Source organism: Saccopteryx leptura, chromosome 5 (genome assembly GCF_036850995.1).
Source record: "Saccopteryx leptura isolate mSacLep1 chromosome 5, mSacLep1_pri_phased_curated, whole genome shotgun sequence".
Taxonomy (NCBI): Eukaryota; Metazoa; Chordata; class Mammalia; order Chiroptera; family Emballonuridae; genus Saccopteryx; species Saccopteryx leptura.
In genome coordinates this window covers 130,031,269-130,044,562 of record NC_089507.1, presented here as the reverse complement: position 1 = coordinate 130,044,562, position 13,294 = coordinate 130,031,269, and the positions used below count along the sequence as shown (strand labels likewise).

The following is a 13,294-nucleotide window of genomic DNA, read 5'->3' as shown; positions in this document are numbered from 1 at the left end:
AATTCTCTTATTAGTGTTATTAACAATACCACTCTCAAAAGCCATTAAAGAAAAAAATCACATATGGATACAAAAGACACAGACATAGCTCAAATAGGTGATAAAAAAATCTCTAGAAAAATTTTAATTACTTAGAAACCTTGGAGTTAAATGACAGAGAATTGAAAATTGAAATTCTAAAAACACTCAATGAAATACAAAAAAGTATTGAAAGGCAATTCAGCGAGCACTAAAAATTTAATGAACAAAAAGAGTACTTCACCAAGGAAATTGAAACTATAAAAAGAAACCAAACAGAAATGAAAAACTCAATACATGAACTAAACACTGAGGTAACAAGCTTAGCTAATAGAGCAGACCAGATAGAGAAGAGAATTAGTGACATAGAAGACACAAAACTAGGCCTTGGCTGGTGGGCTCAGTGGTAGAGGGTTGGCCCATCATGTGGAAGTCCCAGGTTCAATTCCCAGCCAGGGCACACAGGAGAAGCACCAATGGCTTCTCTACCCTTCCTCCTCTCCTTTCTATCTCTCTCTTCCCCTCCCACAGCCAAGGATCCATTGGAGCAAGGTTGGCCTGGGCACTGAGTATGGCTCCATGACCCTTTGCTTCAGACACTAGAATGGCTCCGATTGCAGTGGAACAACACCCCAGAGAGGCCAAGCAATGCCCCAGAGAGGCCAAGCATCACCCCCTGTTGGGCATTCTGGGTGAATCTCAGTTGGGCGCATGCAGGAGTCTGTCTACCCCCGACCCCTGCTTCTCACTTTGGAAAATTACAAAAAATATAAAAAATAAAATAAAAAGAAGACACAACTAGAGATACTACAGAGAGAAAATGAGAATTTTTTTTTAAAATGGGAAAGCCCTACAGGAATTGTCTAGCTCTATCAGAAAGAGCAATATTAGAATAATGGGTATATCAGAAGGAGAAGAGAGAGAAAAAGAATGGAGAATATATTCAAACAAATAATCAAGCCTGTGGAATGAATTAGAGCCTCAAATCCAAGAAGCAAACAGAACACCGAGTTACATTAACCCAAACAGACCTACTCTAAGGCACATTGTAATGAAATAATCACAAATCAATGACAAAGAAAAATCCTCAAGGCAGCCAGGAAAAAAAAGAATAGAACATATAAAGGAAGACCCATTAGGCTATCATCAGATTTCTCAGCAGAAACTCTACAAGCCAGAAGAGAGTGGACCCCAATATTTAAAATATTAAAGAGAGGAACTTCCAGACAAGAATACAAACAAAGTATAGAAATGATCCCTGAAAGTATAGTCTTCAGACAAGAAGACTATTTCCATCAAAGCTATCCTTCAAATATGAAGGGGAAATAAAAACATTCACAGATATAGAGAAGATGAGGGAATTTTCACCAGAAAACCCCCACTTTAGGAAATACTAAAGGGGGTTTTCTGACCAGATACAAAAAAAACAAAAAAACAAAATCACAAGTAAAAGCTTCAACAAAATCACAATAAAACTGAGGATAATCTGTAAAAACAATAACAGAAAGGGGAAAGGACAATGATTGATTAGCAGTAGCAAAGGAGGATGGAGTTTAGAAGCACCCATGAGATGATGGACTACAATGAATATGATATATATTCTTTTAAGTACCTAATGGTAACCACTCCTGAAAATACCACTTTTGAAACACATAGCTTACAAAAAAAACCAGAAGATAGAAGTATGGAATACAAACAAACAAAAACAAATGAAAGAAACACAAAAAAGAAGAACCAAACAAGAAACAGAGCTATCAGAAAGCAATATATAAAACGGCAATAGGAAACCCTCAAGTGTCAATAATTACATTAAATGTAAATAAATTGAACTCACCAATAAAGGCACAGAGTAATGAGTGGATCAAAAAAAAAAAATCCAAGTATATGCTGCCTTCAAGAAACACATCTAAGCTACAAGAATAAAAACATATTCAAAGTGAAAGGTTGGAAAATGATTCTTCAAGCAAATAATGTCCAAAGAAAAGCAGGTGTAGGCATACTCATATCTAACAATGCTGACAACAAAGATAATCAGAGACAAAGATGATTATTTCATAATGATAAAAGGACATTGAATCAAGTAGACACTTCTTAATATATATGCACCAAACCAAGGAGCACCAAAGTATATAACACCTACTAACTGATATAAAAATAAAAACTGACAAAAATACAGTTATATTTAGAACCCTCAATACACCACTGATGGCTCTAGATTGTTCATTCAAATAGGAAGTCAACGAAGAAATATTGGCCTTAAAAGAAACACTAGAACAATTGGATATGATAGACATCTACAGAGCATTTCATCCCAAAATGTCAGAGTATACATTTTTTTCCAGTGTACATGAAACATTCTCAAAAATTGATCATATGTTGGGCCACAAAACTAACATCAACAAATTCAGAAAGATTGAAATGATACCAAGCATATTCTCTGACTATAAAGCTTTGAAACTACATTTAATTTCAAAAAGCAAGTAAACAAATCCACAACAATGTGGACATTAAACAACATTCTTCTAAAAAATGACTGGGTCAAAGAAGAAATAAAAGCAGAGATCAAAAGATATCTATAGACAAATGAAAATGACAACACAACATATCAGATTTTCTGAGATACAGCAAAAGCAGTAGTAAGAGGAAAGTTCATATCATAACAGACTTATATAAATAAACAAGAGAGAGCCCAAGTAAAAAACTTAACATCACATCTTAAGGAACTAGAAAAACAAGAACAAAGGCAACCCAAAACCAGCAGAAGAAAGGAAATAATATAAATTTGAGCAGAAATAAATGAAACAGAGAACAGAAAAACTGTAGAAAAAATTAAGAAAACACAGAGCTATTTTTTTGAAAATATCAACAAAATTGACACCATCTTGGCAACCCTTACTAAGAAAAAAAGAAAAAATTCTTATATAAACAAAATTCAAAATGAAAGGGGAGAAATTACCACATATCATAGATATACAAAGGATTATTGTAGAATACTATGGAAAACTATATGCCACCAAATTCAACAATCTATAAGAAAGGGATAAATTCCTATAACTATACAATCTTCCTAGACTAAACCATGAATAAGTAGAAAGCCTAAACAGACTCATAAGCAGGGAGGATATAAAAAGAACTATCAAAAATCTCCCAAAAAATAAAAGTCCAGGGCCAGGTGGCTATACTAGTGACTTCTATCAAACATTCAAATAAGATTTGATTCCTATTCTTCTCAAAATCTTCCAAAAAGTTGGAGAACAAGCAATACTTCCAAACACATTTTTTGAAGCCAACATAACCCTCTTACCAAAACCTGGCAAGGACAATGCAAAACAAACAAACAAACAAAAAACTACAGACCAATATCTCTAATGAATACAGATGCAGAAATCCTAAACAAAATACTAGAAAATTGAATACAACATATTAAAAAAATAATTCACCATGATCAAGTGGGATTTATCCCAGAATCAGAAGGATGGTTCAACATATGTCAAACAAAATAATACACCAGATCAACAAAACAAAGACCAAAAACCACATGATACCATCAATAAATGCAGAAAAGGCATTTGATAAAATACAACACCATTTTATGTTTAAAACACTCAACAAAATGGGTATAGAAGGATAAAATATCTCAACATAATAAAAGCCATTCATGACAAACCATCAGCTATCATCACATTAAATGGAAAAAAACTGAAAACTTTTCCTCTAAAACAGGAGTCTCAAACTCAACTCAGCATGTGGGCCGCAGAGCAAGATCACAGCCATTCGGCGGGCCGCACTAGGTCCACAAAAGGCAACTGTTACGCAACACTTTTCAGTGTCACAAAGCGACCAGAAACTGTAGTTCGCATCACAACTGCTGTTAACTATCTAATATCTAGCTAGGATGCTAGAGAAATAAAAAATACAAGTAGGCCCCTAGGCTTACTTAATTTTATCCAAAATATTTTGAACTTCGTGGATTAGTCTGCGGGCCGCACAAAATTGTTCGGCGGGCTGCATGCAGCCCGCGGGCCGCGAGTTTGAGATCCTTGCTCTAAAATCAGGAAAAGACAAGGCTGACCACTCTCTCTACTCCTATTCAACATAGTGTTGGAAGTTCTAGCCAGAGCAATCAGACAAGAGAAAGAAATAAAAGGCATTTATATTGGGAAAGAAGAAGTAAAGGTTTCACTTTTGACAGATGACATGATTCTGTAAATAGAAATTCCTAAAGACTCCACAGAAGTGCTGTTTGAAACAATAAACCAATACAGTAAGTTTACAGGATACAAAATTAATATACAGAAATCTATTGCTGTTTTATATGCCAACTATGAAACTTCAGGAAATTAACTCAAAAAAATAATCCCTTTTACAGTTGCAAAGAAAAACACAAAAAACCTAGGAATAAATATAACAAAGAATATGAAGGACCTATATAATGAAAACTACAAACCACTATTGAAGGAAATTGAAAAAGACACAATGAAATGGAAAAATATTACTTGTTCTTGGATAGGAAGAATATAGTTAAAATGGTCATATTGTCCAAAGCAATATACAAATTTAATGCAATTCCCATCAAAATTTCAATGTCATTTTTTTTTTAAAGAAATGGAACAAAAAACCATCAGGTTTGTATGGAACTATAAAAAACCCTGAATAACCAAAGTAATCCTGAGGGGAAAAACAAAGCTGGATGCATTACAATACTTTACTTCAAACTATACTACACAGCCACAGTAATCAAAACAGCATGGTATTGGCAGAAAACTAGACACACAGACCAATTGAACAGAATAGAGAGCCCAGAAATAAAACCACATATATATATAGTCAAATCTTTAATAAAGGAGCCAAAAACACACAATGGAGAAGAGAAAGCTTCTTCAATAAATGGTAGTGGGAACACAGGAAAGCCACATCCAAAAGAATGAAACTTGATAACAGTTTGTCCCCTTGTACTAAAATTAATTCAAAATGAATCAAAGACTTAAATATTAGATTTTAAACAATAAATTACATAGAAAAAATACATAGGTACTAAACTCATGGACCTTGGTCATAGAGAACATTTTATGAATTTGACTCCAAAGGCAAGGGAAGTGAAGGCAAAGATAAATGAATGGGACTACATCAGACTGAGAAGTTTCTGCACAGCAAGAGAAACTGATAACAAAACAAACAGCCACCTAAATGGAAGATGGTATTTTTAAAACAACAGCTCAGATAAGAGCCTAATATCCAAAATATACAAAGAACTCACAAAACTCAACAATAAATAAGCAAACAATTTAATAAAAAAATGGGAAGAAGACATGAACAGACACTTCTCCCAAGAAGAAATACAAATGGCCAATAGATATATGAAAAAATGCTCATCTTCACTAGCTATTAGAGAATTGCAAATCAAACTGCAATGAGATACCACCTCACACCTGTTAAATTAGCGTTTATCAACAAGACAAGTAATAACAAGTGTTGGAGAGGCTGTGGAGAAAAAGGAACCCTCATCCACTCTTGGTGGGAATGTAAACTAGTAATACCATTATGGAAGAAAGTATGGTGGTTCCTCAAAAAATTAAAAATAGAACTACTTTATGACCCAGCAATCCCTCTACTGGGTGTATACCCCCAAGATTCAAAAACATTGGTACATAAAGACACATGTAGCCCCATGTTCATCTCAACATTATTCACAGTGGCCAAGACTTAGAAACAACCAAAAAACGCTTTAATAGATGATTGGATAAAAGAAATCTGGTACATATATACTGTGGAATACTACTCAGCCATAAGAAATGATGACATAGGATCATTTACAACAACATGGATGGACCTTGATAACATTATACTGAGTGAAAGAAGTAAATCATAAAAAATAAGAACTGTATGATTCCATGCATAGATGGTTCTAAAAATTGACTCAGAGACATAGATAAGAGTGCAGTGGTTACCAGGGGGTGTAGAAGGGAAAAGAGGGTAGGGAGTTGGGGAGGGGAAGGGCATAAAGAAAACCAAATAAAATGTGATAGAGAACGATTTGACTTTGGTTGATGGGTATACAATATAATCAAATGTCAAAATGATCTGGAGATGTTTTCTCTACATCTATGTACTCTAGTTAATGTCAGTCACCCCATTAAAATTGTCTAAATAATTTTTTAAAAAGTAAAAATAATTGCTAGAAATTTATATTTTATACTTGATTGTATAGATAAAAATAAAGATGACAACACTTTCTAATTTAGTAATGATATTTTAATGTAATACTAATTAATTTTTCTCAGGATATTTTATGATAAATAAAATTTTAAATGGCATTTTGAAGTGAAGGAAATATACCATTGTTTTTAGTTTATTGACTGTTGCTAGTAGTGCATCTTTTCAGATTGAGTTGAGGAAATCAGGAATTTTGTAATTGGTCTTTGATTAGCTAGTGGATATTTAAAAAAACTTTCAAAAAATGGTTAAGAATACTGGAATAAAAATTAGACCATGAGCAGCCCCAAACACCATAACAAGAAACATAACCTTAAAAAATGTCCTGAAGATGTGTGCTTTAGCTGCAGATAAAACAGACACTCCTATTGTTGAAAATGCACTTTGCAACACAAGGTAGCCTAGCATATACGATGCCTCAATTGCTTTTTGGTTTACTGAGGGATTAGAACTGGAAACAAATGCTTAAGAAGTGTGTGCAGAAAAATCTAAAGAAAACCTTATACAAATGGCAAGATTAATCATGGATATGGAATCAAGATTGATGTTCCGGTATGCCATGAAACCTGTTACTTCTAATCACAGAAGCAATAGCAAAACTTTCCTAAAAGGCACACATTGGATGAGAAATTAACAATAAGGAAAGAATTAACATAGCTACTGATGCAACAATGACATTTCAAATAGTATTTTCTTTCTTTTTTTCTTTTTTTTTTTTTTGTATCTTTCTGAAGCTGGAAACGGGGAGAGACAGTCAGACAGACTCCCGCATGCGCCCGACCGGGATCCACCCGGCACGCCCACCAGGGGCGAGGCTCTGCCCACCAGGGGGCGATGCTCTGCCCCTCTGGGGCATCGCTCTGTTGCGACTCGAGCCACTCTAGCGCCTGAGGCTGAGGCCAAGGAGCCATCCCCAGCGCCCAGGCCATCTTTGCTCCAATGGAGCCTTGGCCGCAGGAGGGGAAGAGAGAGACAGAGAGGAAGGAGGGGGGGGTGGAGAAGCAAATGGGCGCTTCTCCTATGTGCCCTGGCCAGGAATTGAACCCGGGTCCCCCGCACGCCAGGCCGACGCTCTACCGCTGAGCCAACCGGCCAAGGCTCAAATAGTATTTTCTAATATTACAGTATACTGATCAAAATATATGAATGTTGGGTTGTTCACCATTAGGGGAACTTCACAGTTTTCAGCCAAGTCTCATAACTGGATTAACATCTTCTTTTTATTGACTGAAGAAGTAATACCCATGGTCTGAATAAAGGCCCGGAAAGAAATGATTTCATGTGATGATGAGATATTAATATCGTGTGTAAAATGTGGAAAATCCACAAGAAAATTGGAAAGACTGTTTATAAAAGTATTCTTATCATTTACATCTTGTTTGTTACATTTCATATATTGCACATATTCTCATAACCAAAACTCTGTAAGACTTTTATCTACATACTTATTGTTTTCAAAATCTGTCAGACAGAGTTCCCGAGCAACAGAGCTGCAACCCAGATGGGTAGAGCATCCCTGGCAGGGGCTTGCCATGTGGATCCCAATTGGGGCGCATGTGGGAGTCTGTCTTGACCTCCTCACCTTTTACTTAATTTTTTTTGTAAAAAGCTACAATAAGTGTTTAGCTGCTCAGGAAGATGGCAGCAGAGTAGGCAGATGCACAGACTCCCAGCTCACACCACCAAACTGGATAAGAAACTAATTTAGGAAAAATCAGCATGAAAAACAAACTCTGGACTACAAGAACAGCTTTCAAAAACCAAGGAGCAAAGAAGAAGCCACAACAAACCTGGTAGGGAGCACCTCAATCTTCCCTGCTTACAGGAACGGGGCGGGGAGGAGTGAGGCTGAGAGCCCAGAAGGGCTCTCACTCCAATGAAAAGAGCAGAAAATACTGCTCACAGCCACTTGCCTGGTGACCAGGGAATGAGGTGTGTTGAAAGGGCTGGCTTGTCTTCTAAAAAGAAAGGGGAGAGAAAGAGACAGATGGTGAGGGGCAGAGGAATGCAGGGGATGACCTGAGAAGCTGACTCATCCAGTGCTGGAGGTGGCCATAGCTGGGGGAGGGGCTGATCCTACCACAAAACAAAATAAAGTGCTTCCAAGTCACAGATCACCAGACATCTCTCCAGCTCCAATCAGTGCAGCAAGATACAGCTGAAAACAAGAAGTGGGGAGGAGGGGCAGTAACTCAGGTCTCCATGGAGATCTGAGATACACCTCCCCTTACTGAAGCTGAGAAAACACCCTGCCCCAAAGAGAGACAAACTGGCAGAAGAGGCCTTCAGAGTCTCAAGTTACATCCACTGAATTCCTGGATACAGTTTCAAATAAGCCCCTTGCTGAGATCAGTAAACAAGACTATCACCTGTTAAGAAAACAAACAAATCAAGACTTCAAAGCAGCCCAAATCCGAAAGTGGATTACAAATAATAGCTGATACCAACCCAAGAAGACCTAGAAATAACACAATTGAAAACTGGAGGCAGACAACACCAAGGCTAGGCTCAACCAGCTCTACAAACAACACACAAAAACACAGAGACAAAATGAGAAGACAGAGAAGTGCAATTCAAATGAAACCACAAGAGAAACATCCAGGAAATGAACTGAGTGATATGGAAATAACCAAACTTCCAGATGCGAAGTTCAAAATAATGATTGTAAGGATGCTTAGGGATCATAGAACAACAATGGATGGTCATTACGAACACCTAAATAAATAGCAAGTTAAAAATGGATATTGAAATATTAAAAAAGAATCAGTCGGAGATGGCAAATACAATATCAGAAATGAAGACCACAGTGGATGGAATTAAAAACAGGATGGATGGAGCTGAGGATCGAATCAGTGAGTTGGAGAACAACTGGAATGAAGGAATGAAAGTAGAGAGGAAAAAAGAAAAGAGACTCAAAAAGTCTGAGCAAACTCTTAGAGAGCTCTGTGACAACGTGAAGAGAAATAACATCCACATCATAGAAGTTCCTGAAGAAGAAGAGAAAGAACAAGGGATAGAGACTTTGCTCAATCATATCATAGCTGAAAACTTCCCTAAATTAGTGCAGGAGAAACTCTCACAAATTCAAGAAGCACAGAGAACTCCATTAAAAAAAAAAAAACCCCAAAGAAACTACACCAAGACACATCATAATAAAATACCAAAGCTAAGCAGTAAAAAGAAAATATTAAAAGCTCCTAGAGAAAAAAAGGCTAACAACTACAAAGGAGCCCCCATAAGAATGACATCAGACTTCTCAACAGAAACACTTGAGGCCAGAGGGAACGGCAAGAAATATTCAAAGTAATGCAGAACAAGAACCTACAACCAAGACTACTTTATCCAGCAAGGCTATCATTTAAAATTGAAGGAGAAATAAAAAGCTTCCCAGACAAAAAACAAACAAACAAACAGACAAACAAAAACTCAAGGAATTCATTAAAACCAAACCAATGATGCAGGAAATGTTAAGGGGCCTGTTGTAAACAGATTAAAGTGATAAAAGAATATAGCAAAAAAGGAATACAGCTTTAAAGAATAAAATGGCAATAAATACATATCAATAATAACCTTAAATGTAAATGAATTAATTGATTTTATCAAGACATAGGGTAGCTGCAGGGATAAGAAAACAGACCCATACATATGCTGTCTACAAGAGACACACCTTAAAACAAAAGATGCACATAGACTGAAGGTAAAAGGATGAAAAAATAATTTCATGCAAATGGAAATTAAAAAAGCTGGGTAGCAATACTTATATCAGACAAAATGGACTTTAAAACAAAGGATATAATAAGAGATAAAGAAGGCCACTACATAATGATAAAGGGAGCAATCCAACAGGAAGATATAACTATTATAAATATCTACACACCTAATATAGGAGCACCTAAATATATAAAGCAGACTTTGATGGATATAAAGGGTGAGATCAACAGCAATACTATAATAATAGGGGATTTCAATACCCCACTAACATCACTAGATAGATCCTCAAGAAGAAAATTAACAAAGAAACAGCAGACTTAAAGGCCACACTAAATCAACTGGATTTAATAGATATTTTCAGAACCTTTCACCCTAAAGCAGCAGAATATAAATTCTTTTCAAGTGCTCATGGAACATTCTCTAGGATAGACCACATGTTAGGGCATGAAAGTTGTCTCAACAAATTTAAGAAGATTGAAATCATATCAAGCACTTTCTCTGATCACAACAGCATGAAACTAGAAATCAACCACAACAGAAAAACTCAAAAATTCTCAAACACATGGAAACTAAATAGCAGGTTGTTAAATAATGAATGGATTAAGACTGAGATCAAAGAAGAAGTAAAAAAAATCCTAGAAACAAATGTAATGAGCATACAAGAACTCAAAATTTATGGGACACAGCAAAAACAGTACTGAGAGGGAAGTTCATAGCACTACAGGAACATTTTAAGAAACTAGAAAAAGCTCAAATAAACAACTTAACTCTGCATCTAAAAGAACTAGAAAAAGAACAGTAAGTGAAACCCAAATGTAGTAGAAGGAAGGAAATAATAAAGATCAGAGTGGAAATAAATGACATACAGGCTAAGGAAACAATACAGAGGATCAATGAAACTAGGAGCTGGTTCTTTGAAAAGGTAAACAAGATTGATGAACCTTTAACTAGACTCACCAAGAAAAAAAGAGGACTAAAATAAAAAAAATTAGAAATGAGAGTGGAGAAATAACAACTGACACAACAGAAATACAAAATATTGTAAGAAAATACTATGAAGAACTGTATGCCAAAAAATTAGACAATCTAGATGAAATGGACAAATTCCTTGAAACATACGATCTTCCTAAAATCAATCTGGAAGAATCAGAAAACCTAAACAGACCGATTACACCAAATGAGATCGATACAGTTATCAAAAAGCTCCCCCCCCCAAAAAAAAGTCCGGGGCCTGATAGCTTCACAAGTGAATTCTACCAAATATTCAAAGAAGAACTAACTTCTATCCTTTTCAAGCTATTTCAAAAAATTCAAGAGGAAGGAAGATTTCCAAGCTCCTTCTATGAAGCGAGCATAATTATGATTCCAAAACCAGGCAAAGACACACAAAGAAAGAAAATTATAGGCCAATATCCCTGATGAATATAGATGCTGAAATTTTCAACAAAATGTTAGCAAACCAGATCCAACAATATATGGAAAAAATCATATACCATGATCAAGTGGGATTCATTTTGGGGAGGCAAGGCTAGTACAATATTTGCAAATCAATCAATGTGATTCATCACATAAACAAAAGAAAGGACAAAAACCACATGATAATTTCAATAGATACAGAAAAAGCATTTGATAAAATTCAGCATCCATTCATGTTCAAAATTCTCAGCAAAGTGGGAATACAGGGAACATACTTCAACATGATAAAAGCCATCTACAAACCCACAGCCAACATCATACTCAATGGGCAAAAATTAGAAGCAATCCCCTTAAGATCAGGAAGAAAAAGCAGGGTTGCCCCCTTTCACCACTCTTATTCAACATAGTCCTGGAAGTCCTAGACACAGCAATCAGACAAGAAGAGGAAATAAAAGGCATTCAAATTGGAAAAGAAGTAAAACTATTATTATTTGCAAATGATATGATATTGTATATAAAAAACCCTAAAGTTTCAATCAAAAAACTACTGGACCTAAATTCAGCAAAGTGGCAGGATATAAAATTAATACACAGAAATCAGAGGCATTTTTATACACCAACAATGAACAGTCAGAAAGAGAAATTAAGGAAATAATTTCTTTCACTATTACAACCAAAAAAATAAAGTACCTAGGAGTAAATTTAACCAAGGAGTCTAAAGACTTGTACTCGAAAAATTATAAAACATTGATAAAAGAAATCAAGGAAGATACAAACAAGTGGAAGCATATACCATGCTCATAGTTAAGAAGAATAAACATCATTAAAATGTCTGTATTACCCAAAGCATTTTATAAATTCAATGCAATACCAATTAAAATACCAATGACATACTTTAAAAATATAGATTATTTTGACATTTGATTATGTCGCATACCTCTCACTCAAGTCAAATTGTCTTCTGACACCTTCTATCTGGTTTTGTGTCCCTCCCTTCCTTCCCCTCATATTCCACATATTTATATGAAACCAAAAGAGAACATGAATAGCCTAAGCAATCTTAAAAAATAAGAATAAAGTGGGAGGTATCACACTTCCTGATATCAAGTTATACTACAAGGCCATTGTACTCAAAACAGCCTGGTACTGGCATAAGAACAGGCATATAGATCATTGGAACAGAACAGAGAACCCAGAGATAAATCCACAGCTCTATGGACAACTGATATTTGACAAAGGAGGTAAGGGCATACAATGGAGTAAAGACAGCCTCTTTAATAAATGGTATTGGGAAAATTGGACAGCTACCTTCAAAAAAATGAAATTAGACCACCAACCTACACCATTCAGAAAATAAAGTCAAAATGGATAAAAGACTTAAATGTAAGCCTTGAAACCATAAGCATCTTAGAAGAAAACATAGGCAGTAAGCTCTCTGACATCTCTCGCAGCAATTTATTTGCCAATTTATCTCCACGGGCAAGTGAAGTAAAAGATAGAATAAACAAATGGGAGTATATCAAGCTAAAAAGCTGTTGCACAGCTAAAGACAATAAGAGCAGAATAAAAAGACAAACTACACAATGGGAGAACATATTTGACAATATGTGTGATAAGGGGTTAATATCAAAATTTATAAAGAACTTGTAAATCTCAACACCAGGAAGACAAACAATCCAGTCAAATAATGGGCAGAAGAAATGAATAGACACTTCTCCAAAGAGGACATACAGATGGCCAATAGGCATATGAAAAAATACTCAACATCACTAATCATTAGAGAAATGCAAATTAAAACCACAATGATATATCACCTCACACCAGTCAGAATGGCATTCATCAACAAAACAACACAGACTAAGTGCTGGCGAGGATGTGGAGAAAAGGGAACCCTCCTGCACTGCTGGTGGGAATGCAGACTGGTGCAGCCACTGTG

The 13,294-nt window shown here is 35.7% G+C and overlaps 1 pseudogene; it reads right to left on the bottom strand.

Moving 5' to 3' along the window:
* Positions 1 to 6,468: 6,468 nt before the first annotated feature.
* LOC136406564 (patched domain-containing protein 3-like) overlaps positions 6,469 to 13,294 on the bottom strand; it is a 31,351-nt pseudogene continuing 24,525 nt past the window's right edge.